This window comes from Rhynchophorus ferrugineus, unplaced genomic scaffold (assembly GCF_030347505.1).
Source record: "Rhynchophorus ferrugineus isolate W39M unplaced genomic scaffold, kcgeb_rfMv2 rfM6, whole genome shotgun sequence".
Lineage (NCBI taxonomy): Eukaryota > Metazoa > Arthropoda > Insecta > Coleoptera > Curculionidae > Rhynchophorus > Rhynchophorus ferrugineus.
This window is the reverse complement of record NW_027472585.1, coordinates 11,697,190-11,712,430: the sequence shown is the minus strand read 5'-3', so window position 1 is coordinate 11,712,430 and position 15,241 is coordinate 11,697,190. Positions and strand designations below refer to the sequence as shown.

The 15,241-nt window shown below is 32.1% G+C and overlaps 1 protein-coding gene across 2 annotated transcripts in view; it reads left to right on the top strand.

Annotated features, from left to right (window-relative positions):
• Positions 1 to 321: 321 nt before the first annotated feature.
• Positions 322 to 15,241, top strand: part of LOC143199176 (protein FAM135A) — a 41,901-nt gene continuing 26,981 nt past the window's right edge. The window contains exon 1 of one of the 2 annotated variants that reach the window (XM_076408998.1): positions 322 to 613. The gene's annotated coding sequence lies outside the window, so the exon portion shown is untranslated. Of the gene's footprint in view, positions 642 to 15,241 lie in introns of both variants that reach the window. The other variant, XM_076408999.1, reaches the window with a different exon arrangement.

The window sequence follows — 15,241 nt, the reverse complement described above, 5'->3', positions numbered from 1 at the left end:
CTAATAAGGATGTTATAAAAAAATTGTTATAAACTTGTTGACCGATTATTCACTGTAGGTGGGAAGGATGAGCGGATATATTTGGCGCATGCGCACAATATTCCATCATTCCCTGCAATTTAGAGTATTCTCTCTCGCTATACCCTACTTTAGCTGAAGCCGGCGAAAGCGGCCTTTACATCGAAACTCGCCCACCCCACCGCCCCACGGGAGATCGGCTCGTGTTCCCTCCCGCGGTCCGCTGCCGTGCTGCTGCGCCCCGACCTGCGCCGTGCCCGCCACGTCGACCCCCGAAATAGGCCACGAGACCGCTGCCGCGTCACAGTGAGACGCCCGGCACTGCGACGCTTTCTTACGTAAGCGTACCACGGCCTACTCTGGGGCCACAGGACGAGCGATCTTCGTCGTCGCCCGGAAAATCGCCGGGAAATCAATCGGGAAGGTCGCGGGCGAAGGCAAGTCGAAAAACAAACGGCGATCGAAGGAAAATGACGATCGGGTGGCGGTGGAACGGGTCCGCGGAGCAGGCTGTGCATAAATCGGCGGCGAGCCGTTTGGTTACTGGCGGAATTGTTGCCTAATTGCTGATGGTATCGGTGGGATATTGTTTTTGGTGAGTTGTTTGGCGAGCGTAGACCGAGGTAGGCAGAGTGTCGTGCTATTTTCAGTTTCTGGATACGATGAATATCGATTGGGGATGTATTATTAGTAATATAATTCAATATCATGAATCAAACACGTACTAGTTCTCACCAACACCACTTTTTACTATTATTTAATTAGTTAAACATCAACAAGATAAGAAATAGAATCAAAAATATCAGATACATGTTTAATTGATATATAATAAAAGATAAACAAGCAAAAATATAAACAAAAAAATTATTAAAGGCAATTGACATATCCTACAGAGTTATTCGAAACTATTTTCTATTTTCTGACGTATTACGAGACAGCGATAATGAACTAAATACACGTGGTACATTGCTATATTTATTTATACCAGTGAGAGCTACTACAAATTAAAAAATATACAAAATGACTTCATTGTTACGATATTATTAAAAACAGTGTAAAATTATTTTTATTCAGAAGATTTAAAAGATTTATATCATAAATTATACACGGTTGTCGTAGTTTATTCAATAACAATATAATACAAACAATTATTATGTTGTTCGTTTAATACATACTCTATTATCTTAAAACCTATAATGTAGCAGAGCAAATTTATTTTAAGATTATTTAATCGATAAAGTAATAGGATGCTTAATAGAGTTGAACGTGTCCCTATATTTTCTAAGCGATTTCCTACTTTAATATCTACGTCCTGATTTCAAAGGAGCTGGATGCTTGAGATGATAATGTAATAAAATCGATTTAAAGTAAGTATCGTTAAATGCTTTGTAAATCGATGTTTTTCAAGATATTATAGTTTTCTGTTGGTTTTCTTGGCAATATTTGAATTCCACGTCAGAATTTTTTGAAGTTGCCGAGAATAAGTGACAAGAAAAGGTTATATTAAGTGAATAGGATGGAAGTGGATGAGGATGGATTGAGTAATCTCACATTTAAACATCGAAGAAGAGGAGGTATCTATGTAACATACACATGATGAATCCATTTTGGCCTGAAGCACTTGAGGCTGTTTAACATTATTAACTACCTAAGTAATTTAGAACAGCTTATATAACCTATACAACATATATAGATAAAATTCAATATATAAACCTCACTTTTAAAAGTTTTGATTTGTATTTTATATATAAACTTGTATTTATGTATATCTTATATTTGATACACTTGCTCACTTATATTTTATTTGAATGTTATACTGTTCTGCGAAATTGGAAATAAACCCTAAATAGCCTAAGCAGCTGATGGGTCATTAATAAATAAATGAATAATTAATAAAGGTAAGGCTTTGATTTGATGATTTGATTAAAAAACCCAATTATTTTGAGGTTTGTTTAGTTATGAACTTTATATGTCCTTTATTTATACAGAATATATTTAGCTAACTAGTTCCAGATTCAAGGTTACAATTCAAGAACATCTACAGAAGCAGCTCGATCATACGGTCAGCTGATTCAAATTCTGAAGGTTCAAAATCAACCCCCCATCATTTGCCACCAGAACAATTCCATGGCTGGATAACGTCACGTACCTAGGTCTCTACTTCGACCAATGGTTCGGTTGGCATTTCCACATCCAGAAAGCAATCCAGAAAGATTCGGCGATAGCAAACGTGCTATATTCTTGAATCTGCCTTTCTAGCAGACTTCCCATCTCAATCAATGCTTATTTCACAAGATGTTAATTTGGTCCGTACTCCTCTACAGATCTAATGTCCACTTCAAGTTTGTTACACCCAATCAGATGAAACGGCTTCAAGTTTTCCAAAATAAGCTCCTCAGAAGAATCTTAAACGCTCCATGGTTTGTCAGAAATAATCAAATTCATAGGGAAATTGACGCTCTAGAAATCAAACACTTCATATCTGAATCATTTCACAAAAAACAACTCAGCTCAATTTCTTCTGAAATCGCGCTTGTTCGAGAGCTGATCGACATGATGGGAATTTAGCACCGCGGTACCGCTAACCTCCCACTTTCCAGGCTGAAACGACCTCATCTGTCGCTGCACTCATAACTTTTGCCCCCTTACGACAGTATCCAGTCGTATGTTAACTCATGTTCGCGAATCAATAGTCAGTTTCACCATCTATTATGGGTCCTCATGCCCAATAACGATTGTCCTATTAGCGGGCGCCATATCCACAAATGTAATGCAGTAACAGTAGAAACCCACAGGGGTCAACTGCGAGGCGGTTTTGGTTTAGTGTATCGGTAAGCCCAGAGGTAATCCCACATAACCGTGTCAAACTTGTCACTCCAGTTCAAGGCATACCGGGACTAAGTATGCGTCATGCAATACCTGATACTCAATACTGATGTTTTTGTAGTATGATTTGTCCTTTGCTTTAAAATAGGCTTCAGTTTTGGCGATCACCTCTTCATTCGACAAAAATTTCTTCCCAGCGAGCATTCTTTTGAGATCTGAGAACAGGAAATAGTCGATAGGGGCCAGATCTGGAGATGGATGAGGAAGCAATTCGAGGCACAATACATGGATTTTTGCCATCGTTTTCACTGACATGTGACACGGCGCATTGTCTTGAAGAAGCAACGCTTTCTTTTTCTACAAATACGGCCGTTATTCGGCGATGTTGTCCTTCAAACGGTATAATAACGCTATGTAATATAAGCTGTTGATGGTCCTTCCTTTTTCAAGGTATTCAATGGAAATTACTCCATGCGCATCAAAAAATACAGACGCCATAATCTTACCAGCCGACTGTTGCCTTTTCCCACGCTTTGGAGCGGGTTCCTCGTGTGCGGTCCACTCGCATGACTCTTGGTTGGACTTCGGAGTGAAATGATGGAGCCATGTTTTATTCATTGTAACATATCGACAAAAAAACTCGGGTTTATTACGCTTGATCTTCAATCACCGCTCCGAATCAGAAACTCGTCGTTGTTTTCGGTCAAAAGTGAGCTAGCGCGGCACCCACTTTGCACAGAGCTTTCTCATACCCAAATTTTTGTGAATGATATGATGTACATGTTCAGTTAGAGTGTCTTCTATTTCATTCAGTTTCAATTTGCGGTTATTCAAAATCATTTGTGGATTTTTTAAATGTTATTGTCGGTAATAACCTCTTTTAGGCGTCCACTGCGTTCACCGTCTTCGGTGCTCATTTCATCACGTCTAAACTTAGCATACCAATCTTTGATTTTTGATTTTCCTGGGGCAGTGTCTGGAAAAAAAAAACTAAATAATGGGATTAAATTTAAATTAAATATTGATCAACCAAATCACCTTCGATCCTGAACTATCTCCCCAAAAAAGACTAAAGCCACTATCACCTCCCAAAGCCATTCCGCTTTATACGTTGTTTTCGTTAAATCTCCAATTCAAACGAGACTGGTTCCAATTCGGGGTAATGATGTGTCATGCAAATATCCTCCCCCTTTAATAGGGTGTCTGGCTTGGCAGTTGGGGCTTCCGATTCCAATACTACCCCACCCGATACGGGGGAAGTAGCCGATGGGGGGATGGAGTTCCATCCACGGTATCGTAACCTTTTGAATTCGACGGGCCATCAATAAAACGGTGGGAATTAGGTGGCCTTAGTTAAAAATAAACTTTTGTTTAACGGTAAAAGTTATTCGAGAAAAAGCAGATACGTATACGTGGCGTTTTCGACTTCTATATAAAGCTGGATATGGAAGTTTTTTTTTATTTCGGGAAGCTATAAATAAAACTTTGGCTGCGCGGGGGAGTAGTCGGCTGTTAGGTTCTTCCAAACCGGGTATATCACTCAAATATTTACGACAGGCTACTTTTTTTGTTGAGCTTTAAATAGTTCTCGACCAAATATAATTTGTCTTGTAATATGGTAAAATTATGAATACACTGTAATAAAGAATAATAAAGATATCGTTTAATAATAATAATTTATTATAGAGAGATTACAAAGTACTTTTATGTTAACATTAACAGTGAGATTACTAAGATCTCATCAAAATAAAAACACAAAATCTACCATTAAGAAATCAAAATGAAAAGAAAATATCAACAGAAATAAAAGATAAACAAAAAAATACACAGGAGTTTATCAAAGCAAATAACATATATTTATCTAGAATCGATTCGGCGATAGCGACAGTATTGTGTAGCTATACTAAAAATAATATTTTTACAAAATATGGAAGAATGTTGAAAGACTTACTTACTTAAAAAATAGAACTAGACAAAAAAACTAATAAGTGGAGAAAATAACTCTACAGAATACATAATAATAGCACCATCCCTAGTTGGGAACTGCGATAATAATATTATTGAATTTAAGTGTCCTTTATTTACTAAGACAAATTAAAATGGCAAACCGACTGAAACATTTTATGATGATAATTTGAAGATACAGATGCAAATGAATTTGACATCAAAATATTCATTTTGCATGCTTGATACTAACTACAAAACAAAAAATAGTTTAAAGTATAGTCTATTCAAAATTATTTTATACTTACGTCATCTAAATTTTTGACGTCAAAACGACGCAATGTTGCCGCATCATCTCAGTTTAGAGTTTTAGAGTTTTATTTCAGTTTGACTTAAACGTTGACGTTAAAATAATTGAACAAATATTATATCAAATATAATTTATTTTAAGATTTTAGTACATCTAAACACTACAGTTAATTGTACAGCTTAAATAGTTTATAGATTAGAGTTATAACCTCTTAACACTATTACTTTCAAGAATGTTGAATGTACATACGTTTGATCATGGATATTTGATTCTTTTAAACTTTTAGCTCTGTGAAAGAAAAAGTGTATGTGATATTGTATCAAATTATTTTTTAATATATGGGTAACTAAAATGCACAAATGCTACCTATGAATTTTAAACTAAATCTCTACCCTTTACCAGTTACCCTTAGTTTGGTGACATTGCCCATCGCATTATTTGATGTAGAATATACTAGATATTTGATATTGGTCTTTCGTAATCTAAAGATGATTGGATGATTTTGATTAACAATTGCCGAAGGCTTAAAATTAATTAATAATTTCCTTTGTATTTTCAAAATATATGTTATGGTAAATACTACATATGTATCAAGAATATATCGAAAACAACTAGACATTTTAAAATTATTATTTAATTATTACATCGTTACTAGTCGTTTTCGGCTAACCTACAATTTGTCTTTATGATAACTTAAATCTAGGTATGTAACTAGGAGGAGGACCCATCGGCTCTATCTCAGTCTCTGGTGAAATAATGTTTATACATGTCACTGGTGTATATTTTATTACATGCACTTCACTACACAACACTACACAAGAACAGATGGTTTGATTCTTTTGAGACTTTCCTCATGCCCTTATGCAATTCTCTTGGTTTCTTGCCTGACTAAGGGTATCTGAAGGTCTCGATGTAGGTAATCAGTCCTATAGTATTTGGGTGCGCCCACAATACCTCACAGGACTTTGTTCTGAAAGTGGAAAATGATAACATAAAATAATAAATTACGAACACCTGATGTTCCAACTTAGCTATTCAAATAAAAATGTCTTTGTAAAACTAAATATCAGCTGTAAAATCCTAGTGCCTTCATCAGATTAACTTTTTTAATAAAATAAAATAATGATTTACTAAAACCTACATTAAATATTAAAATACACTAAACTATATTGAACTAGGTGTCAATTGGACCCACTTTCTCATTAGTAAAGGATAAACAAAATGAGTGCTCATTGAGTTAGAATTCCTCAAAATTAACTTAGAGCTCTAGCAGTTAATTGTTCTTCCTTATTCTCACCAAATTTTCCATCCGACTAGAAATTCTATATGGACTTAATAACTTATTAATTATGTAAAATTGACACAAAACAGATAATGCCTAAAGATACAAAAAGCCTATTTTGTGACACCAATTTTTTTTTATCCAAAAGCAGCACAACTCATACTAGTAAGTAGTACTTACCCTAGCTTTGCTTTTCTTACTAATAATTACATTAAATACATTACGTTTTTTCTTTTTGTCTATATTCAGGCCAAAATCGAGTGCTTATTCGGTTTGATTTCTTTCAAATGAATTCAAAACTCATGTTCTGGTAATTAATGAATTATTGATGTTCCTAGTTCATCTCATAAAAAACTATTACATTCAACAAATTGCTAATTCGCTACATATCTTAAAATAAAAGCAGACGTGTAAATGAAGCAGTTTAAAAGATTTTATTGAAACATCTGACATGATTTCAGATTTTTCTATTCTAACTTGAAGATCTAACTTAAAATAGTAGCTTCACCAAGTTTTACCGATGGCAAACCTACTAAAACATTTTATGACGATAATTCGAAAATACAAATGGAAATGTATTTAACATCAAAATTGAATGATAAAATTCCTTTTTACATATAGTTTATTCAAAGCTTTTTGTACAAACGTCATCAAGATGTTACATGAAACATGCCGCAATTTGTAAATTCGTTTCAGAATCAGACAATATTTTTCTTCTCATTTTATAGTAGTTAATAAGAGACATGCTGTCGATAAGTTCGAACATGTAACCGAACCAGCCTGTTAAAGTCGTCCAGTTGTTAAACGTATGCAAAATTCTTGAAAATAATAGTGGTAAGTGGTAACCTATATAGGTACTCGTACATATAAACTATTGTGGCTGTATATATAATATATATATATATATATATATATATATATATATATATATATTATTTTATATAGATTAGAATTTTGTTATAGGTCAAAGACAAAACAAACTTAGACTCAGAGTTGATGTAGCAACAATGCGACGTTCTGACGTCAGAAATTTAGTTGACGTATGTACAAAGAAACTTTAAATAGACTATATATTATTAAACTTAGAGTTTTAATTAATTTTTAGAATACACTAAGCTATATTATAATGGTGGTTATTGGTTGAGTTGAACTCATCTTTCTTTATCAATGTTTTATCTCTTCCTGTTGATGTAAAAATTTCCTGAACTACAAGAGTAGTTATAGAAATCGTGAAAAAAATTAGCTGATAATATCGAAAGTTATTTATAATATTGCATTAAATTAATATTAAGCAAAAAATGGTTTAATGTTATGCTAGCTTTTCGTTTTTTTATATGAAGCCTTGAAAGGATGAGTGAAACATTATGGAGTATCGAGTATACTTAGCATAGCGTTGCTTTTTATATTTCGAGATTGACTAGTAAACTACCTCTATTTCTTACCGACTTTTTTTATTCGTCTATTATTATCTAGAGTTAATAGATGGTAATGTATTAAGATTGTTCTGACGAAGTAACAATTCATGCTATACGTAAATAATCATTGTCACATAAATTCCTCTTAGATTGAGGTATCCTTAGGCATTAGTGGGGTAAGCATATATTTAATATTACATAAACATTAGACTTTGACAAAGAAGGTGGAACTAACACAATAATAGGCTTTCAAATATTAAGTAGCTACATTAAGTGACTTTTGGACGTTCAAAACATAGTTATGACCATGAAATTCCAGTATAATACTAATTTAACACTCAATATTTGTATTTTAACGCATTAATAATAAATTTAGAATATATTTACAATAAGTTTGCCATAAATAATAAATTTGGTAATGTTTAATTAAAAAAACATCCTCTTTCCTAAAAGTTTCCACAGATTTTTATGAACTAATATCAAGGCCAGTCCAAAATAGAATTTCCTTTAAATTTCTAATAATAGGCCCTAAAAAATAGCAAAGAACTATTAACCAGAAATCTTGCTTGGAAGCGTAACAATTCCAATAAATTTCTTTGTTGAAGAAATGAGATTATCCCGGCTTTTCCAGGCATTTTTAAAAATGATCCTAATTTAATTCGTTGTAAGTCCCATCTGGCTATAAATATTATATATATATATATATATATATATATATATATATATATATATATATATATATATATATATATATATATTGAAAGTACCTTTCATTTTCTTTTCATTTTATTCAGGATACAGATGGTGCTAGTAGAATTAAATCCATATGGATTTTAGTTAGCTCTAACCCTCAAAAGATGCGTGTATAAAATTGACATCTATCTGATCATCAGTTTGTGAATTATAATTACTTAAAATTGAATGAAATAGCAGACACTCCAAAGATATTTACTGAACGTGTACATCATATTGTTCACGAATATTTGAGTATAAGAAAGCAAAATGGGTGCCGCGCGAGCTCACTTTTTACCAAAAACAATGACAAGTTGATGATTCGGAGCAGTATTTGAAGATGATCAAGCGTAATAAACCCGAGTTTTTGCGTCGATATGTGACAATGGGTGGAATATGGCTCCATCATTTCACTCCGAAGTCCAGTCAACAGTCATTCGAGTGAACTGCACACGATGAACCCGCTCCAAAGTGTATTTAAAAAATATCTTTTACTATGGTAGGCCGGGGACTTTTCAATTAGCCTCCTATACATATTTTTATTTTAAAACTTGTTAAGACTGCCGTGTGTCCGCGTATGTTGCCAGTATTTCGACAAAACGCAGTAGTGATTTTGTGTTCGATAGATGTAGTTGTATTGTTGTATCAGGTGATATAATACTTGACTCAGTACACTGTTTTGTGAATTAAGTTCCTGAATGTATAGGTTGCAGTTCAGCATGTTAATCATTTAGTCTTACAGTAAACTGTATGAGCTGTAGGATAAGATTTCAGTAACTATGTAACAGTATGGGAAAGTACTTTTAGTTTATCCTACATCGTCGTATATCATTCTTCATCAAAAGATTGAGATATATCCAGGAATGCGACGAAGTAATATATTTTAATAATTAGATCTGTATTTTTAATATGTATTTGTTCTATCAGTCCGTGCTTATTACGAAACCAAAAGTGATGTCTTGGAATGATATATCTATTTTCAATTATTGTATTAAGATTTTTGGAGTACAGTTTCTTAAAATTTTTTTGAGATTATAGGTAATAAATTTACAGGTCGATAGAAGCTAATATATTTAATAAAATAATACTCTCTTTAAGGGATTTTGGAATTAAAATGATTCGAAACACTTTCAAATTACTAGGGAAGTAATTCATTCGCAACTTTGCATTAGTTGAAGCATACTGTTGATCATGTTAAACGCATTTTAGAGTAATAGATAATAAAACCCTCTGAAACATTTTTATGAACCATGAAGTTTCCCCCTACCTCTATCTCGATTTAAAAGGAAATATAACAAATATTCAAACCCAAAAACAAGCTTATATATAAATGGGCCTCTGGTTTATCCATTTTATACTGATTACATATCTTTCAAAGGGTAGCAGAAAACGAATAACGGCTCTTAATATATGCTTAAATACTTTCATCGTATCAACGAATTAACGCAACAGAATCATTATATTTTACATTCTAAATTATGCCTCAGCAATGCAATAAAATTGAAATTTGGCATTTACTACGGTATTTAATGTATTAAATTGGATTCATTGTATGAAAAAGTGAAGGTATATATTACTGGCAAACGTTTACCTGTAATTTATATTGGCGGCTTGTAACATGCATCATGCTTAACATATCACGAATGATTTACTGTTACGAACCAATATAGCTGATGTATCAGACGAACGAACCAATTTGTTTTTAAAAATTTGTACCTTCTTCTATAAAACTCAATAAATTATGTCTATTACCATATAAATTATTGTTGAGCAAATATAATGTTAATGTTCAAATATAATTTATCACGAATTACTATCGTAATATTATTGTTTAACAACATTTAGCAACATCCTTTTTTTCCTCTGCTCCTGGTATTAATTGATAATGTTTCTTACAAAAAAAAAATGAAGTTGATTGTTAAAGAACAACACTTATCAGATATTATTCAGGTTAGTTATATTTTCCCGATTTTTTTTATTATTCCTTATTTTAATCAAACATCCTCTTGGAAAAATTGGAAACGTCTACCTTCGAATTCCCTTCCTAAGCGTTATTTTCGACCCCATAACCTTCTCCGCTTCATCTCTCCCGTTTGGCGTCCCCTCCGGCGTCTGCGGCCCTTTCCTGGACGGTCCTATTTTTATTTTTATGGTTCTTCCGTCTTCCCGAAATAAAGTTTTATGATCACATAGGATTTTATTAATTTATAGGGGGCAAAACGTGGAAAACAAGACTTTTCCGTCGGGAAATAGCGCAAATGGCCGCGTAACAAGAATATAGGACGTTCCTTTTCAAACATTTATCTAAGAAAGTTCCTGTCTTTGTTTATGTTCATTGTGGCATGTTCGGTAGATGTAGATTATATATAAATATTTATATATATATATATATATATATATATATATATATATATATATATATATATATATAGCCAGATGGGACTTACAATGAATTAAATTAGGATCATTTTTAAAAATCAAAGATCAAAAAGACAGATCTTGTCCAGAACAAATGTTAATTTTTAAATTTAATTCTCAGACAACAGAAACGTTATAATAAGAAAATGGTATCTACATTTGTAGACTTCAAAAAGCCCTATGACTCTGTGGACCGTGAATCTCCTTCCCACATTATGGAAGAATAAGGTCTAGATTTAGAAATCAATTTAGTTTTTATTAATAATTTAGTTATCTGACAAATGCCGACTAGTAAAAAATCTCACTCCTTGGATTGACACTCCCCATTATGTTTAAATTGCGTCTTAGATTTTAGACAACAGAAAAATTAGGTCTTAGGGAAAAACAGTGTTTATGACTAGTAACAAATTACCACCAACATTTTTAGAACCTAAATTCGGCGAAATCCAAAGATTTCCTCAGTTTAAATATTTGAGCGAAACTATTCAAAAAACTGGACTGGATCGATAATTTGATTCGCTGTCCAAAAATGGATACAACCTTTGAACTTACAGAAGACATGTACCACCAAAAATGGATCCCTAAATATTCAAAACTGAGACATTACAACTTAGTGATCAAGTCTTTGTGGACCTGAAGCTGTTATTTTGAAACAAAACAACAGAAAGAGGGACATTGCAGAAATCCGAAAGAAAGAAAAAAAATTATTAGAAAAACTGTAGGCCCAAAAAATACCGAAAATGGAACATACGGGTTAATGGCAAATAAGAAAGTGAAAAGGTTTAGCAATATATATTCAGATTAAAACAAATACAGTTTAAGTTAATTTTAGCCCATCTCCAACATCATTGAAGCAATTAACGGTTGTTTTGGTACATGAATGAGACAACATTCCTCTGGAAACTATACAGACACTCTTTGATTCTAATCCGCGAGGAATTGACGTTGTTTAAAAAACAAATAGTGGATAAACATCTGATTAGTAAATAAATATTGTGTATATGCCACATGTTCATATTATTTTGTTCATCCCCTGTATATTTAAATTGATAGCTGGTTGATAGAATAGCATCTATTTCTCATTTTTAAATTAATTTAATTTTACAATAAATTAAATTAAAATAATTTTATAAAAATTGCCTGGAAAGTCGGGATAATGTCATTCAGTGTGCAAAGGAATCTATCGGAATTGTTACGTTTCTAAGCAAGATATCTGGTTAATAGTGCTTTGTAATTTTGTTAGCGCTCATTATCAGAAATTCTGTTTTGGATTGACCTAGATATTAGTTCATAAAAATCTATAAACATAATAGGAAAGAGACTATTTTTTAAATTAGCTCTACCAAATTTATTATTCGTAACATTCAGTGCTAAATCAGTTAGACGCAATAGTTACAAGCAAATTTAGTAAAGTAATTATGATTTTTCAAGATGCTGTTTAAAAAATAATCATCTCTTTTTAGAACATATTCAATTTGCTCGGGTCTGGACCAAAATCATTATAGGCTAAATATATTATTGATATGTGAAAATAAAAAATGGATGTTAAGTTAGGATTATACTACGAATGAATCATCATATCTACATTTTGAACGTCCTAAAGTCACTTATTTTAACAACCTAGCAACCATAATGAAATAATATCCATAAACTATATATCTAATTGATATGTTAACAAATGTACATTGCAAAAAATAGAATTAGTTTAGCAGTTAATCTCGAAACATAAAAGATAATTTTTCTATGGCATATAATTGGCATAAAATAAATTTTGTAAATGTTTGCAGAGTTTATATAAAAAGATAACAAATTATTTAAATAATCGCAATATTATAAATAGTTTTTACTGTTATCAGCTAATTTCTTTCACAATTTCTATAATTACTCACGTAGTTCATGCAATTCTAACAAAATTTAACAATGAAAGTTGAGATCGACTTAAACTAAAGTTCCTCTAGTTTAGGTATCCTTTATTTAGAGCAGATTGAGGTTACATCCCAGAGTGCTGTCCTAAGGTACTACATGTATTTCCTTCTGTTTAATTAATTCAAACTCTTGTTATGCTCTGGAAATCTGCAAAGCATATTTATTCTTCTTCCAAACAATGATTGCTTTCGTCTGAACCCAAACTAATAGTTTGAGATTAGTCTGAGATCACATTCTCTTGAGTCACATTTTTTTCAAATTCCCCCGACACAATTATTAATAAAGAAGTAGGATGCTGTAGGATTTAACACCATTTAGTTGCTTGAAGTATGCAGCAATTTGTTGCAGTCTAATAGCTGCATTAAAGAGATTGGCAACATTTATTATTGGCCTTCTAGGCGATTATTTTCACATTTATCTAGTGATCCGAACAACCTTGGAGTCTGATTTTCTCTTTTCTCCATACATAGCTCTCTTGGAATAACTTCTGTGATAATATCAGAGTTTAAATGATCACTGTTACTTATAAAGTAATTCGTCTTTTCTTGATTGGAAGCACATATATCAGCAAAGAGCTCCGTTATCATTCTAATTTCATTTAAAATTAATCTCCTTCCTTCCATTGTTAATTATTTTGGATGGTTATAAATAGCTCTAGTTCAAATTTTTAATTTCCACTGAATTTAAAGGGAACATTGAAAGAAAAATTAATGACAATATTTTTATACGTCAAATTCGGAAATAAATAGTTGAACTACTATCGGTTGTAAGGACAAGGGATATAATTGGGAACAATCGGCCTTTATTCCGTTTGATTCAATTCAATAATTATTTCAATTTAAGGTACCGCCAAGACCAAGGCAATTTCAACGGAGCTAAATAAAATAAATAAGGCAGATGCGGAATGAGTTGCGTCAATTTTTTTTTTATAAAAATGCCCCAATATTGTGTGGGAAGATACATCAGAGCATAGTTTCGATTTTTTACTTCTAGAAAAAAATATATAATAAGCAGCATTTTTTTGCAATCTTACCATTTTTGATTTAGTATGTTAAAAGGTTTATTTTAATAGACACTTTTAAATATTATCCCGAATAAATCATGAAATTATTTAAAGTAACCGATTCTATTTATCTAGGATATAACATAAACGAAACTCAGAACGACGAACAAACAACAAAACAACTACTAGTAGTTCAATTAATGTTTCCTTATTGGCTATATTTCCGATAATAAAAAGCAGATACGATAGAAAAGTGGATCCAAGTCGGGCCCTTCGCAAAACAATCAACTCAGATTTTATTGTCGATGGGATAGACAATAAGTTGGCGGGAATGGTTTTACGATTTTGAGCGGGGGTGAACGATTGACAGGCCCTTTAATAAAATTAGGCGATGAAGATGACGGGGCGATTCTTTGTCGGGACCTGCTGGCGCACTCCGAGTTTGCAGGAACGAAAGGTTCGAATTAATACAAGAATTTTATTGTCAGTTTTTAGGAGTTTATTTTTCAAATTTGAATCACACAAGATATAGAATTCGGTTCTTTATTAATAAGGATTATTATTTGTTAAATATTGACTATATATGTACACTATTTTTCCTGTAATAAGTTTCTTTTACAATAATTGGATTCATTTAACACATGAGTTCCATAAGTAAATGAGGAATAATACATACACTACCGTTAAAGTACAATTTTAGAAGTCGTTGCTTCAAACATTACAATATTGAGAAGCAATGTGAAGAAGTGATTTATTTCTACACCAAACACTTATTTTTTGGATAAAATGTTGATCCATTGACTTCAGTAAAAGTATAGAGTTCAGGGGCTTTATTCTTTCTATCATTCTTTATACTTATTCATTTGGGAAGCGAGAAGCACTGTTAAAGAAAAAGTATTAAGAACTTTCAAGTATGTTTGATATTTTCATAATTCCCTTCTAGTTCTGAGAGTTCTCTATCAAATGTCCTACTAAACTACCATAATATGTGAAAATATGTTGTAAACAAAAAAATTGAACCGACTTCTGAACATAAATACGAAACTGTGACTAAAAACTAAATAATAATCAAACTTAGATTTTTAACACAAAAAAAAGATTTGAAATAAAATATGTACATAACAACCGTTTTAATAACTATAATTAAAAACCTTATTTAACCTATCTACTACACGTATTTTATATTTTGTTATACACAATTTAGCTTAATCCCTACCTAATCCTATTTACTAATTTACAATATTATTTTAACTACCACCAATTGATTACTTTGACGTCAACACAAGCAAAAAATTAGAATTGTTTTGTTCGTAATTTAATTTTTTGTATATATCACAAATGTGATCAAATCCAAAAGGATAAATAGC